The 16,411-nt window shown below is 36.5% G+C and overlaps 1 long non-coding RNA gene across 1 annotated transcript; it reads right to left on the reverse strand.

Annotated features, from left to right (window-relative positions):
- Positions 1 to 13,992: 13,992 nt before the first annotated feature.
- LOC144548015 (uncharacterized) lies at positions 13,993 to 14,821 on the reverse strand. The gene is made up of 4 exons (XR_013509212.1): positions 14,745 to 14,821; positions 14,519 to 14,643; positions 14,357 to 14,435; positions 13,993 to 14,254 (listed from the first exon to the last, which is right to left on the reverse strand). It is a non-coding gene; the product is annotated as an uncharacterized LOC144548015 (long non-coding RNA).
- Positions 14,822 to 16,411: the final 1,590 nt, after the last annotated feature.

Genomic DNA, 16,411 nt, shown 5'->3' on the forward strand with positions numbered 1-16,411 from the left:
ATTGCTTTACTAGTGTTTCTAGACTTAAGATATTTGAATGCATAGAGTGGATCTTTCTATTTTCTCTAAGTAAGCTATTATGCATTTCATCTATCAATGATCTTAGGTTGGGTGTGTTTTCATTTGATGAGAGTTCATTAATTGATTTACTAGTAGATTCACACCTATTATCTATCTTACTGTTACACCCTACCATGTTTAAATCGAGTTGGTGAGGTACCTGAGAGTTTTTGTCAGATGATGCTTTGTCATCATGAATCGTTACCAGTGCCAGATTGCCCGTTTCCTCAATATCCGACCAGGTACTTCCTTCTTCTTCACCACTACAATATCCTGGTTGTGGGTTGCTCTCAGCCTGCATTACCTTTTCTCCTTGGTTTGTGTGAGTGTCTTCTCTTCTTTGTTGAGAGGGATGTCTCTGAAATCCACCACCTCCTTTCATGTTTGGAAAGATGGTGTAGCATGATTCGATGGAATGACCTTCTTTGTTACAGACAATGCACTTCGTTCTTTTATTTTTCTCCAAACGTTGTTTGTTGTACATCTTTTCGAATTCGAGTGGTCCTTGGAGAAACTTGCTTAGGAACTCAATTTTATTGGGGGGTTCAGGATTTTGTATGGTTTGGAAGCTTGATGATCTGGGTAATAGGTGATTATAATCTTTTGGTTCAGAAGGTTTATGAGGTTGTGCATACAGGGCTATAACTTTAGTCTTGGGTTTGTACTCGGTCTGTCGAATTTTCTCTTCAAGGCTTCTGAGATGAGCAAATAGTTCTTCTGGTGTGAAGACTTGTACTCCCGACAGTACTTCTAATACACTTATCAATGACTCCCATCCCAGTTTCCTAAGCATAACTCTTAAAAGTTTTCCTACAATCTTATTGTTAGATAAAGGCTGACCAAGTTTAATAAATTCATGTTGTATTTGTAGAAGTCTGTTATAAGTATCTTCTACAGTCTCACCACTTTCTACACAGAAGGTTTCAAATTTTGTTTCTAGACCGGCTAGTTTAGTTCGCGTTATGTGGTCATTACCCTCATATTTGATTATAAGAGAATCCCACATCTCTTTTGCATTTTTGGCATTTGAGAACACAATCCACAAGGATTCATGTACTGCTCCCATGATTGCGTTCATAGCAAGATCATCTACCTTTTTAGCCAGTTTTGATTAGGTTGTGATTATATTTGTATCTTTGTTATAGGCAGGTGTGAAACAATTTTCAACAACTTCTCATACCTCAATCAATTTCATATAGTTAGTCATAACTCTTTTCCAATAACTAAAATTTTTGGTAGCATGAGTCAATATGGGAGGTTCTCTAACAAATTTTGGTGTACAGAGTGCTATATCTAGGATCTAATACAATAATCAAATTAAGTGTATCTTAATTTGATTTTCCTGCTCTGATACCACTTGTTGGTCCCAAAGGCACCTAGAGAGGAGATGGGTGGAGGGGGGGGGGGGGGGGTGAATAGGTCTTTTTATATTTTTGGTTTAAGTAATAATGTTCTAGCGTGTCTATGAGTTATTCTTGACAGAAACTAGAATAACTAGGTTCTAAACTAAATGTAAAGTAAGTAAAGTAAATAGTAGAGTTTAGAGACACTTGACACGAGAGTTGTTTACGGAGTTCGACACTAACGCATACGTCTCCAAGGCCCGTGACCTTCGAGATGGCGTGCCTTTCTTTACCCAACGAGAAAGGAGTACAAGGTGGAACCGGTGAGCCCTTACAATTCTTCTGGGAAGTCCCACGGCCCTAACAAGACAATCCGATTCGCGAGGACTCAAGGATTGCTAGATGAGCACAAGGCTCGAAGTAGTAAATTATTCGATCACGCAGGATCACTCTAGGAGTTGGTTGATTGATTGAGTAAGCTTGAGATTGATTGTGTATATTGAAGTTGGAGTGCACAAGCAACAACGACTTTCTCTAGATCTGTAAATATGAAATATTGAAGTTGGAGGCGGCTATAGTGATACTCCAAACCTTGGTATAGCTTTTATTTATATAGAGCTAATAAAAAGAAGTAAGTGGTGCCGACTGTTGTAACGATACAGGGGACCATTACAACGGTAGGTTAATCTGAGCGGTTTGGAGTATAATGGTGGTCACTGTTGATAACGGTCATTGACCGTGACTACGATACCCACCATCGAAATCCTCTGGAATGGTTAGCGTTCGGTGACGCTAAAACCTATTTTATGCGTCACAGGATTTTTACAGGATTTATTTATTCCGTTGTAACGGTCACTGGACAGTTACAACAGTAGGCCTCACTTAGGTTATCCTCAAGCTTATTTTACCAATCTTACATATACGTTATCCTTAATCTTGAGTTAATACTTTTGCTATCCAATGTCATGCGCTTCATGACTACATCCTTGATGTTGTATTTAGTTCATTAATTCATCCTTGATGTATAATTAATGATCATTCACTTGTCATGAACCTGCACAAATACTTAAGAAGGAAAACTGTCAAAATGCAATTATGTATGTTTTGTAAATCCAGTCAAACGGATAAGTCGAGGGATCCCAAGGCCAACATTGGAGCACTCTAGTAATATCTCTATATGGAAAGAGAAGTGGGTAGTTGCAACCCTAATACAACACTCCAATTGAAGGTGTTTCGAGGACTCTAGTAATGTCTATATATGGCAAGAGAAGAGGGTAGTTGCAACCCTAATACAACACTCCAATTGAAGGTGTTTGGAGCACTCTAGTAATGTCTCTATATGGCAAGAGAAGAGCGTAGTTGCAACCCTAATACAACACTCCAATTAAAGGTCATTGCAGCACTCTAAGTAGTGTCTCCAAATGGCAGCATAAGAGAGTAGTTGTAACCCAAATAAAAGACTCCAATCGAAGGTGTTTGGAGCACTCTAGCAGTGTCTCTATATGACAAGATAATAGGACATTTACAACCCTAAAACAACACTCCAATTGATGGTGTTTGGAGCACTCTAGTAGTGTCTCCAAATGGCAAGATAAGGGCATTTACAACCCTAATACAACACTCTAATTGAAGATCTTTGGAGCACTCTAGTAGTGTCTCTATATTACAAGATAATGGGGCATTTACAACCCTAATACAACACTTTAAATGTTCGTGTTCGGAGCACTCTAATAGTGTCTCTATATGGCTAGATAATAGGGCTTTACAATCCGAATACAACAATACAATTAATTGAGTTTGGAGCACCCTAGTAGTGTTTCCAAATGGCAAGATAATATGACTTTTACAATCCAAATACAACACTTCAATTAAAGGTGTTCAGAACATTCTAGTAGTGTTTCTATATGACAACATAATAAGGCATATACAAACCTAATACAACACTTCAATTGATGGTGTTTGGAGCACTCTAGTAGTGTCTCAAAATGGCAATATAATAGGCATTTACAACCCTAATACAACACTCCAATTGAAGGTGTTCGGAACACACTACTAGTGCTTCTATATGACAAGATAATAAGGCATTTACAACCCTAATACAGCACTTCAATTGATGGTGTTTGGACCACACTAGTAGTGTCTCCAACTGGCAAGATAATAGGCCATTTACAACCCTAATACAACACTCCATTTGAAGGTGTTTGGAGCACTCTAGTAGTGTCAACAAATGGCAAGATAATAGGGCATTGGCAACCCTAATACAACACTCGAATTGATGGTGTTTGCAGCACTCTAGTAGTGTCTCGATATGGCAAGATAATAACGAATTTACAACCCCAATACAACACACCAATTGAATGTTTTTAGAGCACTCTAGTAGTGTCTCCAAATGGCAAGATAATAAGGCATTTAAAACACTAATACAACACTCCAATTAATGGTGTTTGGAGCACACTACTAGTGTCTTTATATGGCAAGATAATTGGGCATTTACAACCCTAATACAACACTCCAATTGATGATATTTGGAGCACTCTAGTAGTGTCTCTATATGGCAAAATAATCGGGCATTTACAACCCTAACACAACACTCCATTAATGGTGTTTGGACCACTCTAGTAGTTTCTCTATAGAGCAAGATAATAGGGCATTTACAACCATAATACAACACTCCAATTAAAGGTCTTTGGAGAACTCTAATAGTGCCTCCAAATGGCAAGATAATAGGCCATTTACAATCCTAATACAACACTCTAATTCAAGGTCTTTGGAGCACTCTAGTAGCGTCTCCATATGGCAAGATAATAGAGCATGTAGAAGCCTAATACAACACTCCAATTGAAAGTGTTTCGAGCACTCCAGTAGTGTCTCTATATGGCAAGATAATAGGGCATTTACAACCCTATTACAACACTCCAATTGAAGGTGTTTGTAGCACTCTAGTAGTGTCTCTATATGGCAAGATAATAAGGCATTTACAACCCCAATACAACACACCAATTGAATGTTTTTGGAGCAATCTAGTAGTGTCTCCAAATGGCAAGATAATATGACATTTACAACACTAATACAACACTCCAATTAATGATGTTTGGAGCACACTACTAGTGTCTCTGTATGGAAAATAATTGGGTATTTACAACCCTAATAGAACACAACACTCCAATTGGAGTATTTACAACCCTAATAGAACACAACACTCCAATTAATGGTGTTTGGAGCACTCTAGTAGTGTCTCTATAGGGCAAGATCATAGGACATTTATAACCATAATAGAACACTCCAATTGAAGGTCTTTGGAGCACTCTAATAGTGCCTCCAAATGGCAAGATAATAGGCCATTTACAATACTAATATAACACTCTAATTAAAGGTCTATGGAGCACTTTAGTAGCGTCTCTATATGGCAAGATAATAGGGCATTTCGAACCCTAATAGAACACTCCAATGGAAAGTGTTTGGAGCACTCCAGTAGAGTCTCTATATGGCAAGATAATAAAACATTTACAACCCTAATATAACACTTCAATTAATGGTGTTTGGAGCACTCTAGTAGTGTCTCTATATGGCAACATAATCGGGCATTTACAACCCTAATACAACACACCAATTAATGGTCGTTGAAGCACTCTTCTAGTGTCTCAATATGGCAAGATAATAGGCTATTTACAACATACAACACTTCAATTGATGGTGTTTGGAGCACTCTAGTAGTGTCTCTATATGGCAACATAAAAGGATATTTACAACCCTAATACAACACTTCAATTGATGGTGTTTGGAGCACTCTAGTAGTGTCTCTATATGGCAAGATAATAGGGCATTTACAACCCTAATATAAAACTCCAATTAAAGGTGTTTGGAGCACTCTAGTAGTGTCTTCAAATGGCAAGATAATAGGGCATTTACAACCCTAATACAACACTCCAATTGATGGTGTTTGTAGCACTCTAGTAGCGTCTCTATATGGCAAATTAATGTGGCATTTACGACCCTAATACAACACTCCAATTCGAGGTGTTTGGAGCACTCTAGTAGTGTCTCCAAATGCCAACGTAATAGGACATTTACAACCCTAACACAACACTCCAATTAATGGTCTTTGGAGCACTCTAGTAGCGTCTCCAAATGGCAAGATAATAGGCCATTTACAATCCGAATATAACACTCTAATTGAAGGTCTTTGGGGCACTCTAGTAGTGTAACTATATGGCAAGATAATAGGGCATTACAACCCCAATACAACACACCAATTGAATATTTTTGGAGCACTCTAGTAGTGTCTCAAAATGGCAAGATAATAGGGTATTCACAACACTAACACAACACCCCAATTAATGGTCTTTGGAGCACTCTAGTAGTGTCTCCAAATGGCAACATAATAGGGCATTTACAACCCCAATACAAAACACCAATTGAATGTTTTTGGAGCACTCTAGTAGTGTCTCCAAATGGCAAGATAATAGGGCATTTACAACACTAAGACAACACTCCAATTAATGGTGTTTGGAGCACACTACTAGTGTCTCGATATGGCAAGATAATTGGGCATTTACAACCCTAATACAACACTCCAATTGATGATGTTTGGAGCACTCTAGTAGTGTCTCTATATGGAAACATAATCGGGCATTTACATCCCCAATACTACACACCTATTGAATGTGCTTGGAGCACTCTATTAGTGTCTCCAAATGGCAAGATTGTAGGGCATTTACAACACTAATACAACACTCCAATTAATGGTGTTTGAAGGACTCTACTAGTGTCTCTATATGGCATGATTTACAACCCTAATACAACACTTCAATTGATGGTGTTTGGAGCACTCTAGTAGTGTCTCCAAATGGCAAGATAATAGGGCATTTAGAACCCTAATACAACACTCCAATTGAAGGTCTTTGGAGCACTCTAATTGTGTCTCCAAATGGCAAGATAATATACCATTTACAACACTAATACAAGACTCCAATTAATGGTGTTTGGAGCACACTACTAGTTTCTCCAAATGGCAAGATAATAGGGAATTTACAACACTAATTCAACACTCCAATTAATGATGTTTGGAGCACACTACTAGTGTCTCTATATCGCGAGATAATTGGGCATTTACAACCATAGTACAACACTCCAATTGATGATGTTTGGAGCACTCTAGTAGTGTCTCTATAGGGCAAGATAATAGGGCATTTACAACCCTAATACAACACTCCAAATGAAGGTCTTTGTTGCACTCTAATAGTCTCTCCAGATGGCAAGATAATAGGCCATTTACAACACTAATACAACAGTGTAATTGAAGGTCTCTGGAGCACTCTAGTAGCGTCTCTATATGGCAATATAATAGGGCATTTAGAACGCTAATACAACACTGCATTTAAAAGTGTTTGGAGCACTCTAGTAGTGTCTCCAAATGGCAAGATAATAGGGCATTTACAACCCTAAACAATCTAATTGAAGGTCTTTGGAGCACTCTAGTAGCGTAACTATATGGCAAGATAATATGGCATATACAACCCCAATACAACACACCAATTGAATATTTTTGGAGCACTCTAGTAGTGTCTCCAAATGGCAAGATAATAGGGCATTTACAACCCACAACACTCCGATTGAAGGACTTTGGAGTACTCTAGTAGTGTCTCCCAATGGCAAGATAATAAGGCATTTACAATCCAAATACTACACTCCAATTGGAGGTGTTTGGAACACTCTAGTAGTGTTTCTACATCGCAAGATAATAAGGCATTTACAACCCTAATACAGTACTTGAATTGATGGTGTTTGTAGCACTCTAGTAATGTTTCTATATGGCAAGATACTAGGATATTTACAACTCTAATACAACACTTCAATGGATGGTATTTGGAGCACTCTAGTAGTGTCTATATGGCAAGATAATAGGGCATTTACAAACCTAATACAACAGTCCCATTGATGGTGTTCGGATCACTCTAGTAGTGTATCCAATTGGCAAGATAATAAGGCATTTACAATCCAAATAAAACCCTCTAATTGAAGGTGTTTGGAACACTCTAATAGTATTTCTATATGATAAGATAATAGGGCACCTACAACCCTAATACAACACTCCAATTGAATGTGTTTGGAGCACTTTAGTAATGTCTTCAAATGGCAAGATAATTGGGTATTTAGAACACTAATACAACACTCCAATTGATGTTGTTTGGAGCACTCTAGTAGTGTCTCTATATGGCAAGATAATAAGACATTTAAAACCCTAATACAACATTCGAAATGAAGGTGTTTGGAGCACTCTAGTAGTGTCTCCAAATGGCAAGATAATAGGGCATTTACAACCCTAATACAACACACCAATTGGTGGTGTTTGAAGCACTCTAGTAGTGTCTCTATATGGCAAGATATTATAGCATTTACGACCCTAATACAACACTCCATTTGAAGGTCTTTCAAGCACTCTGCTAATGTCTCCAGATGTCAAGATAATAGGTTATTTACAACCCAAATACAACACTTCAATTGATGGTGTTTGGAGCACTCTAGTAGTGTCTCTATATAGCAATATAATAGGGCATTTACAACCCTAATACAACACTCCAATTGATGTCGTTTGGAGCACTCTAGTAGTGTCTCTATATGGCAAGATTATGGGGCATTTACAACCCTAATACAACACTTTAATTGATCGTGTTCGGAGCAATCTAGTAGTGTCTCTATATGGAAAGAAAATGGGGCATTTACAACCCTAATACAACACTCCAATTGATGGTGTTTGGAGTACTCTAGTAGTGTCTCTATATGGCAAGATAATTGGGCATTTACAACCCTAATACAACACTCCAATTGAAGGTCTTTGGAGCACTCAAGTAGTTTCTCCAGATGTCAAGATAATAGGGTATTTACTACCCTAATACAACACTCCAATTGATGGTGTTTGGACCACTCTAGTAGTGTATCGAAATGGCAAGATAATAAAGCATTTACAATCCAAATACAAAACTCTAATTGAAGGTGTTTCGAAGACCATAGTAGTATTTCTATATGACAAGATAATAAGGCATTTACAACCCTAATAAAGTAGTACTTCAATTGATGTTGTTTGGAGCACCCTATTAGTGTCTCTATATGGTAAGATAATGTGACATTTACAATCCAAATACAACACTTCAATTGATGGTGTTTGGGGCACTCTAGTAGTGTCTCTATCTGGCAAGATAATATGGCATTTACAACCCAAGTACAACACTCCGATTGAAGGACTTTGGAGTACTCTAGTAGCGTCTCCCAATGGCAAGATAATAAGGCATTTACAATCCAAATACTACACTCCAATTGGAGGTGTTTGGAACACTCTAGTAGTGTTTCTACATCGCAAGATAATAAGGCATTTACTACCCTAATATAGCACTTCAATTGGAAGTGCTTGGAGAACTCTAGTAGTGTCTTTATATGGAAGATAATGTGGCATTTAAAATCCTAATACAACAATCCAATTGAAGGTGTTTGGAGCACCCTTGTAGTGTCTCCAAATGGCTATATGATAGGGCATTTTCAATCCAAATACAACAATCTAATTGAAGTTGTTTGGAGCACTGTAGTAGTGTCTCTATATGGCAAGATAATAGGGCATTTACCATCATAATACAACACTCCAATTGAAGGTGTTTGGAACACTCTTGTAGTGTCTCTACAAGTTAAGATAATAGGGCATTTACAACCCTAGTAGAACACTCCAATTGATGGTGTTTAGAGCACTCTAGGAGTGTCTCTATATGGCAAGATAATAGGGGGGCGTTTACAACCCTAATACGACACTTCAATCGATGGTGTTTGGAGCACTGTAGTAGTGTCTCTATATGGCAAGATAATAGGGCATTTACAACCCTTATACAACACTCTAATTGATGGTGTTTGGTGTACTCTAGTAGTGTCTCCAAATGGAAAGATAGTATGTCATTTACAATCAAAATACAACCCTCAAATTGAAGGTGTTTGGAACTCTATAGTATTGTAATATAATAAGACATTTACAACCCATATAGAACACTCAAATTGATGGAGTTTGGAGCACTCTAGTAGTGTCTCTATATGTTAAGATAATAGGGCATTTGCAACCATAATACAACACTCCAATTGATGGTGTTTGGAGCGCTCTTGTTGTGTCTTTATATGGCAAGATAATAGGGTATTTACAACCCTAATACAAACACTCCAATCGAAGGTGTTTGTAGCACTCTAGTAATGTCTCTATATGTCAAGAGGAGAGGTAGTTGCAACCCTAATACAACACTCCAATTGAAAGTCTTTGCAGCACTTTAGTTGTATCTCCAGATGACAACATAAGAGGGTAGTTGTAACCCTAATAAAAGACTCCAATTGAAGGAGTTTGGAGCACTCTAGTAATGTCTCTATATGGAAACAGAAGATGGTAGTTGCAACCCTAATACAATACTCCAATTTAAGGTGTTTGGAGGACTCTTGTAATGTCTCTATATGGCAAGAGAAGAGGGCAGTTGCAACTCTAATACAACACTCCTATTGAAGGTGTTTGGAGCACTCTAGTAATGTCTCTATATTGCAAGAGAAGAGGGTAGTTGCAACCCTAATACAACACTCCAATTAAAGGTCTTTGTAGCAATTTAAGTAGTCTCTAGATGGCAACATAAGAGGGTAGTTGTAACCCAAATAAAAGACTCAAATTGAAGGTGTTTGGAGCACTGTAGTAGTGTCTCAAGATGGCAAGATAATATGACATTTACAACCCTAATACAACAACTCCAATTGAAGGTATTTGGAGCACTCTTGTAGTGTCTCTAAATTGCAAGATGATAGGGTATTTACAATCCTAATACAAAATTTCAAATGAAGGTGTTTGAAGCACTCTAGTTTTCTCTCCAGATAGCAAGATAATAGGGCATTTACAACCATAATACAACACCACAATTGAAGGTGTTTGGAGCACTCTTGTAGTGTCTCTATATGGCAAGATAATACGGGATTTACAACCATAATACAGCACTCCAATTGAAGGTGTTTGGAGCAATCTGGTAATGTCTTTATATGGCAAGAGAAGATGATTGTTGCAACCCTAATAGAACACTCCAATTGAAAGTCTTTGCAGCACTTTAGTAGTGTCTCCAGATGACAACATAAGAGGGTAATTGTAACCCTAATAAAAGACTCCAATTGAAGGAGTTTGGAGCACTCTAGAAATGTCTCTATATGGAAAGAGAAGAGGGTATGCAACCCTAATACAACACTCCAATTGAAGGTGTTTGGAAGACTCTAGTAATGTCTCTATATGGTAAGAGAATGGTAGTTGCAACTCTAATACAACACTCCATTTGATGGTGTTTGGAGCACTCTAGTAGTGTCTCTATATGGCAAGATAATAGTGAATTTACAGCCCTAATACAACACTCCAATTGAAGGTGGTTGGAGCACTCTAGTAGTGTCTCTAGATGGCAAGATAATAGGGCATTTGCAACACTAATACAACATTGCATTTGAAAGTCTTTACCATAATTGATGGTAAAACCATTTCAATCTTTGTTTGCAAATAAGACCATAGCGGCATCTGATTTAGATTGATATATACATATATTTTGTTCTCTGTTGCTGTCACCTTGAAAACAATGGGCTTACTGGTTCACAAGGTAATCAAGTATTATTGGCAGTACCTTGAAATCAACATGCAAACGCACATAAACAAACCCGTATTGGTAGGGAAACAAGTTAACAAGGTTAACAAGTTTTCAATCGAGGATAAATTTATATACTGGAAAATAAGTAGAAAGTTGAGCTTACTCAGGGTCTAAATATCCAATTGTTCCTTTAATCATGCTTGAAAACATAGGCACCGTTGTCCATGAGTTCAGATAGATGATATTGCTATATCCGACCTATTGTTTTGACCAATTTCAGTACCAAAACACGACTTCTGAGCCATCAAATAACATCTATTATAATGATTACGTGTAGAATTTGGTACTGCTGTGCTTTCATTCTTATCTTGCAGGAAAATTGGTGAAATCAAGCGAATTGCTGAAGTTGAGAGACCTTGATGCGACCCTCATCAGACTTGACGCGAGGCGCATCAACCACTCAGAGCCGCACCAGCAGGTCGCAGCACCATTGCATGCGAGGCGCATCCATCACACTCCGATGCGGGTCGCTGTAGTGGTGATGCGGGTCGCATCGCGAGTTTCCAGAGCAGACAACAAAGGCCCAATAAGGGCCCAGAATTGAAAGACTCGTTTTGAAAAGTCTATAAATAGACTACCCCTGTTACCAGAGAGGGAGTTCCGAATTTTGAAGATTCAAAACCTCAAGAATTGGAGTGTTGATCAAGAAAGAGAGAAATGAGAGAAGATCCTTGCAAGATTGCTTCATTTGGTTCTATCATGATCCTATCTCTTATCTCTTCTTTTATGATGTTGTTTGAGTAGATCTTTCTTGTTTCTAGGGTTGATGTAGTCTAAAGCTTTGATTGTATGTATTGCATTTGAATTTGAGTTGTTCTTGTGATCAATTGATTGAGTATTATTCTTTCATTGCTTGATTTTGATTGTTTGAATCTTGATTGTCTATTGTTGAGTGTTTCTTGCATCTCATCTAATATCTTGACTTGATCCTTCTTTGCAATTTAATCAAGCACATGAGGTAGGTTAGAAATCTGAAAAGATAGATCAATTGAACCGAAAGGAGAGATTTCCATTTATTGAGAGATAGTGGATACCTTTAGCAAACCGATCAATTGACTTAGATTGAACACGAATAAACGAGAGTTGAAAGTTGTAGATCTAAGAAGGTGAAATTGCAATTCCTTACTAGGTTTCTGGTGCTAATAAACGAGAGTTGAGGCTCAGGAATCGTAGGTAAGGTCAATAGAACCTTGCACAATTGAATAACTCAGAAACAGGTGCAATGCTGCATTCACTCGAGGGCCACGCGAGTCGCATGGGAGACCATGCGGGTCGCATCACTAGGGTCGCATCAGAGATGATGCGAGTCGAGTGAGGGTCCAGAGAGGCAAAGCTGAGGATGAAATTTGAAACCCTGGAAACATCCTTTTTAAACTTGACTGAAACAAACATTTATTTTATTTTGCAATCTTTTGTTATTGAATTGAGAAATTGAAACAAATTCAAACCAAACTTTTCACTTCTAGTACCTAACTCGGATTTGTAGGAATTTAGAATCGAATTAAACCGTCCCTGAGGATTGATACCTTATTATACTATACGGATAGGATTGTGCACTTGCAATCTTAGACGAGAGTTGATTCAAGGTTTAAACTGGTACAGTTAGCTGTACCTGAGACTTTGTAGCATACCTTTGTAAGCTAACAATAGACTCAAATCAGAAAATTTAGCTCTTATGTATTCTTGTCTAGCAATCTGTGTGAAGGTACTCTATATCTAAATTAAAGTGGTTCGAGTCAAAGCAGTTAAAGTTGTTAAAGTGAAGGTTAAAGTGAAAGTTATTGAGGACTACATAGAAATGAGAAGTTTTTATGTTGATAGGATTCGTTGAATTGGTTTACATGATTTAGTATTGAAGTTTACTAACTTCGCTCCATTAGTTTATAGGGTTTTTAAAAATATCTAGGAATTTTTGAGGAATTAGAGTCCAGAAACTATTAACTGCTTTATATATATATATATATATATAGAGAGAGAGAGAGAGAGATGGGCTATGGTGCATTGCAATGCATAGGCCATGGTGTGCATTGGACCATATCACCGATTCAAAGTCCAAATGACCGATCCAAACCGTTCATCTTGTTCTTCATATTAATATGTGCTTGGAGACCAAATTTTATATTTTTTGGAATTTTTTTACTATTTATTAAGCCACTTTGAAAATCGCTGATCCAACGGTGGCTTCTAATTTTACTGTTCCAAACAGTCACCGTTGGATCAGCGATTTTCAAAGTGGCTTAATAAATAGTAAAAAAAATTCCAAAAAATATAAAATTTGGTCTCCAAGCACATATTAATATGGAGAACAAGATGAATGGTTTGGATCGGTCATTTGGACTTTGAATCGGTGATTTATGGTCCAATGCACACCATGGCCTATGCATTGCAATGCACCATAGCCCATCTCTCTCTCTCTCTCTCTCTCTATATATATATATATATATATGAGGAGGGTTCAAATGCCTCCATTTTGTGTGCCTCCATTATGCCTCCATTTTTAAAAACTTAAATAACTTAAAGTTTAAAACTTAAACGTCAAAATAAAACCGTTAGATGTAATCTATGTTATTTTTTCTATGTGCCCATAAAAAATTATCACATTTTGATTTTGCTTTTATATGAATCAATAAGTTGAAAAATCAACGTCTAGAAATTATCCACATTTGTATACATTTTTACAAGCTCAAGATGACAATCAAAACAAAGTTGAAATGCCATAATTTTTTACATGTGCATAGATAAAATGATATAGTTCATATCCAACGGTTTTATTTTGAATTTTAAGATTTAAATTTTGAGTTATTAAAGTTTTTAAAAATGGAGGCATGATGGAGGCACAAAAAATGGAGGCATTTGAACCCTCCTCTATATATATACTAGTAATCGTGCCCGTGCACAGCAACGGGAGCAAATTATGTAGTAGAAAACCTAATTTACTAAAAAAAAAATTTCATAAAAAATAGAGAAAATAAATATCGCTGAATGTAAATCAAAGATATTATTTCTGAATTTAATATAGAAATAAAAAAATATAACATTCTCTAATAAAAACCATAAACATACAAAGCTAAAACAAAACAAACAACCTAAAAGTACTGAAGTAAGTAATTTCAATACGCTGACAGCCTGACACCAAATTTGGTAGCACCTCACGGCATGTTGAGCCTGTACATAGTAAACAAACTGTTTTAATCAAGGAACTTCAATTTGATTAATATTGATTAAGTTAAGACAAAGAGTATTTTGATATTTTAATTTTAGAAGTACCTAAGTCTCAACTCTTCGTATTCTGGCATCTGGGGATTAAAATGGACAGTGGAAATATCCGTGGCAAGCAAATGATTATCTGTAAAATATTTTTATTTATTTAGTTTAAATTTAGTTTTTAAAATTTCAAATAAACATAAAAGATATAAATTTGTTACATACATGGTGTATCAACAAGTACTTTCACCCGAGTGACGAAAATAATAGACTTTTGTTCAATAGCTTGGAGGACTCCCGGGTTTTTCTCGAAGGGTTTGCCTACCATCAACAATGGAATGACAGTTCCTCTAAACATTGAAAACATTGTAAGCAATTATGTGAACCTTTAATGTTTGATTTGAAATATTCAAATTATAATTAGTAAGTGTTGTTTACTATTATTACTCACGTCGGATGAAATAGATATATCTTAACGGAAGGCACAAGTTCTCGACCTCTCCATTCGACGAAATTCACTTGGTCAGCATAACTCACTTGACCGAGAACATCTAAAACAAAGTCAATATATGTTGCCAATTATATAGTTTAGTAATGATAGCTAAGATTAAGATTAAGATTAAGATATTTAATTAAATAGGTAGTCACAAGTTAATTACCTGTGAGATATTTGCCGCGTGGTATCGCCTTAATTTGATCTATGGGTTGTGGCGTTGGGTAAATTGCAAAATTTGGATCGACTTGAAGAGTAACAAGAGTGGTTCGCCTTTCATCAATAGCAATCATGAAATCATCATTCGTGACTTTATAGTTCTCGTATCTGAGACCATCCAATGGAAGGGGTTCGACACGGAAGTGTTCCATGCGATACATATCACCAATTTTTATATTGGCCTGTACGTATGATCTCATTTGACATGGAACCCTCGCTAACATTTTCTCTCTCTAAAATTTAAAAATCGAGAGTTAAAAATTGCGAGTTGCATTGGAACATATAATCATAAATAAAAACTATTATGTATGTAGTTAGGTAACTAAATTGGAAAGCGTATAACAACGAAATTCTTACGGCATTGTCAAGGAGGACCAAGAATAGGCGTCTTTCATCGTTACCGATATCAACCTCCAACATGAAGTGCACTCGCACGGCAGTGATAGCCCACCAATGATAAATGCAGTGATAGTCCATCAAGCTCGCGAAATTGTCCACAAAATATCCAGGTCTGAAAGGATATGATATTTAGGCAAAATATCAGAACAATTATACCAGAAAGAATTGAAAATGCCACATTTTTGGCAAAGATATTTGATTCCTATCTAATTAAAATAACACATCTTATTAATAAAACATCAATAAATGAAAGATGAAGACTCATACATAAATTAGCAAATAATAAACGAAAGAAGGTAATTTTTTTCCTTGTATTCTTGTTTGAGAATTTTTTTTTTTATTTTGTTGTCAAAGAAAAAGAAAAATAGTAACAGTAGTGAAATATTAGAACAAAGTAGAGAAAGTACCTCTGTTCTTGGTGCTGGCGATCCATCTTGGAGCAAATGAGGGTGTTTGCCTTATTTTAATTTACGAGAGTGTCGAGAGGTGGAAGAGCAGATTGTAATCGACGTTGTTTGTCTTAGTTCACGAGAGGGAGCAATTTTAGACTTGCATATTGATGCTGTCGATAAGAGTATTTATATTAAGCAATTCTTGTGAGAGTAAATATATGATGTCTAAAATTAACGATATGATATCTAAAATTGCAGATATGATGTCTAAAATTGCAGATATGATGTCTTTAATAAATATTCTCGTGAGAATAGCAGATATGATATCTAAATATATGATACTATCTCAAATTAAGTATGCGGGATATGCAGGATAAGGAGGAGAGATATGCATATTCTGAAAATGTATCTATCACAACTAAAAATAACGAATATCAAATAAACTAAGAAAAAAATGTACGGAACCAAGTTTGATTAAAAGAGAAAAGTAAAGCTGCTCTGAAAATATACGGAACCATATTCTGAGAATGTATCTATCACATGTAAAAGTTATGCTTCCACATTTTATTTGATTAAAAGAGCACAAATCTGAGAGTTGTTGTACAAAGAAGCATT

Source organism: Carex rostrata, chromosome 1 (genome assembly GCF_964058835.1).
Source record: "Carex rostrata chromosome 1, lpCarRost1.2, whole genome shotgun sequence".
NCBI lineage: Eukaryota > Viridiplantae > Streptophyta > Magnoliopsida > Poales > Cyperaceae > Carex > Carex rostrata.